The sequence below is a fragment of the Lactuca virosa genome, chromosome 7 (genome assembly GCF_052849685.1).
Source record: "Lactuca virosa cultivar CGN04683 chromosome 7, Lactuca_virosa_CGN04683_v6, whole genome shotgun sequence".
NCBI lineage: Eukaryota > Viridiplantae > Streptophyta > Magnoliopsida > Asterales > Asteraceae > Lactuca > Lactuca virosa.
The window spans coordinates 283,147,391-283,150,111 of record NC_136432.1 but is presented as its reverse complement, the minus strand read 5'-3'; positions in this window follow the sequence as shown (position 1 = coordinate 283,150,111).

Below are 2,721 nucleotides of genomic sequence, written 5' to 3'. Positions count from 1 at the left end.
TTTGTTACCGTTATAAATTCAAAATAAACTAATAAACAATTTAAATAAACAAAACTTTTTGCTTGGTAAATGAAATTCAAAGACAAGAGGCTTTCGAAAAAATAATATAATTCTAAACAAACTCGTATAATCATAACTCATTCTAAACTATTTGTCCCAAATTATATTCTCACATGTTAAAGTTTTAGGTCGACACTAATCATTTTTTGGGTTGGTTTATCCGATCCACTTTGATTGCATGATACTCCATAGACCCAAAGTTTTTTATTTTATCAACAAAATTGACCCGAGCGTTTACCCATTACAAAAAAAAAGTACATTTTCTTATTGTTTTATTTCAAAAGGTTGAAGTAATATATAGGTACGATTGATTAATTTTAAACAAAATAATAAAAAGAATATATAAATGGGCCGGCTCAACTCAGCTTGACCAGTTTGGATCCGTATTAAAAAAAAAAAAAAACTTTGTATACGATAAACAAATGTTGTTTTTAGTGTATTATTATAACTTAAATCACACATCATTTTACATCTAATTAATACAATCAAGAACCAAAAAGTCAATAAAAATGCAAAATAAATTGTTAATTGTAATGAACCATCAACCATGGGCCAACCCTATCGGATCCAATCCAGCATTTATTATTTAAAAGCCACCGGACCCATCACATGAGTCCCTGTCAAAGTCAGTCGTATTTTATATCCTAACGAACATTGTTTTGTGGTACACGACTACACGCGGCTTAAAAAGGCATGGTTTCTAATGTAACCCATGCTTGTGATTGATTCGAATCTTGCATTCTCCATTAGGTATCCTCTTTTTCCCGCAATACCTTTTTATTATGATTTTCTAATATATATTAACAAAAGGGTTAATGTCTCAAATGGTTATAAATAATTATTAATTTATACTCAATATAGGCCAATAATTTTTTTTATATGTTTCATTACATTATTTGAGTGGATTTCAACATTATGTGACGTCCATTGCATATTCCTATTATTAAGTTTCGATAGGTCGTAGCCACGATAAAACAACTATATTAGCATAAATGAACAAAAATCTATTATATTTGATGACACAGTGGACGTCCCAAACTGTGCTGAATACTGCTTTATCAGATTGAAATTCACACTAATGGTATAATGAAAACATAAAAAAATTATTGGCATATTAAGTATTATTAGAATATGAATGTACATAGAAAATTGAGAGTTATTGATTATCATTTTGTAGCATTAACCATTAACAAAAAGGCTTACAAACATCTTTTGGACAACTCATGTGAAATTAAACAACACAATTAGCGCACAACTTGCTCCTGAAAAAAAAAAATACAAATTAAAAATATTATTGCAAGTCAATAACGTGAAAACCCATTATATAAATTTTGGGTATATTAAAAACTTCATTATTTCAATACTTACAAAGAAAACCTCGAATATTTTAAAAACCCCGTTTACTAAATTTGGGAGTAAATGTTTTCAATATTCTATAATAAACATTTTATTGGAAAGTACATATATTTGATGTTTTAATAATGATAGAATTTTATAGTTATAAAATTACTAATGTATGTTTTCGATAACTATATCATATAAAAAAAAGTAGTCTTTTTCTTTTCTAAAATTATCGAAATATTACAGAGAAAAAGAGCATTGACTTGGTCAAGGTTACAATTTTACATGAATCTTGATGGCAACGTTTTGACAGCATCATCACCCTCATCATCATCATTTTGGCATTTGTTTCATTATATATGTTTATATAATATTATAATATTCAATTACTGGGAATTGGGACCATGTAATGAAATGAATGACCCGTGAAGGTAGGAATTGACAGAGAGAAAGAGATAATAAGATAAAGATAGCATCAACCCAACGGTCAAATAATTGTTGTTGGCAAAAAGTAAATAAAATAAAATAAAGAAAAGAGGAAAAAAAAAATAAAGTAAAGTAAAAGTAAAATAGACAACATCTTTGGTAGCAAGTCTGTCTGTTTCCAATGCATCGACCATTAATCATCCCTACTACTCTTTCCCTTTCACTTTCCTTTCCTTGCCTTTAACACAAATAACCTAATTAACCCCACCATCACCATCCTTTTCTAAACTTTCTATTATAAGTCTCTATGCATAATATATATGTAGTTACTAAAGTTTGAAAGTTTGTTTCGATATTTAGTTATGTGTCAAACGAAGTTTGGTTGAATAGAGTTTTCTAATAGGCATAATATAGAAGAACTCAACATGGATTTGATCATTTACCGAAAATGTCATTATGTGAATTTTGTTAACGAAAAAAACTCTTCCATTATATTTTACCCTCTAAATTTGTCTTATTTGCAGTTTTCGCATAATATACGAGTAGACTTATTAACATATTGTGTCATATTGAAAATTAAACAAGTTGAAAGAATTTGACATGTGACTTGTCGCGTGGGCATGGTCCGATGACTAAAATGACATGTGGCTTGCCATGTAAGCAGGCGTGGACACACAGTGTCCCAGGATGGCACGAACAAATACTCGATTTCGTTCTAAAAGTGTAAAAATTCTTAAATCCATCAATAATACGTTGGAAATCTGTCACAAAGTCCGATAAGTACAAATTCAATGTAAATCTGTCGGTAAAACCCTTTAGTGACAGATTTTGTGACTGAAACTACCGTTTGAAATGAATTCTTTTCTAATTGTGCAACTCCTAAAATTCTTATAC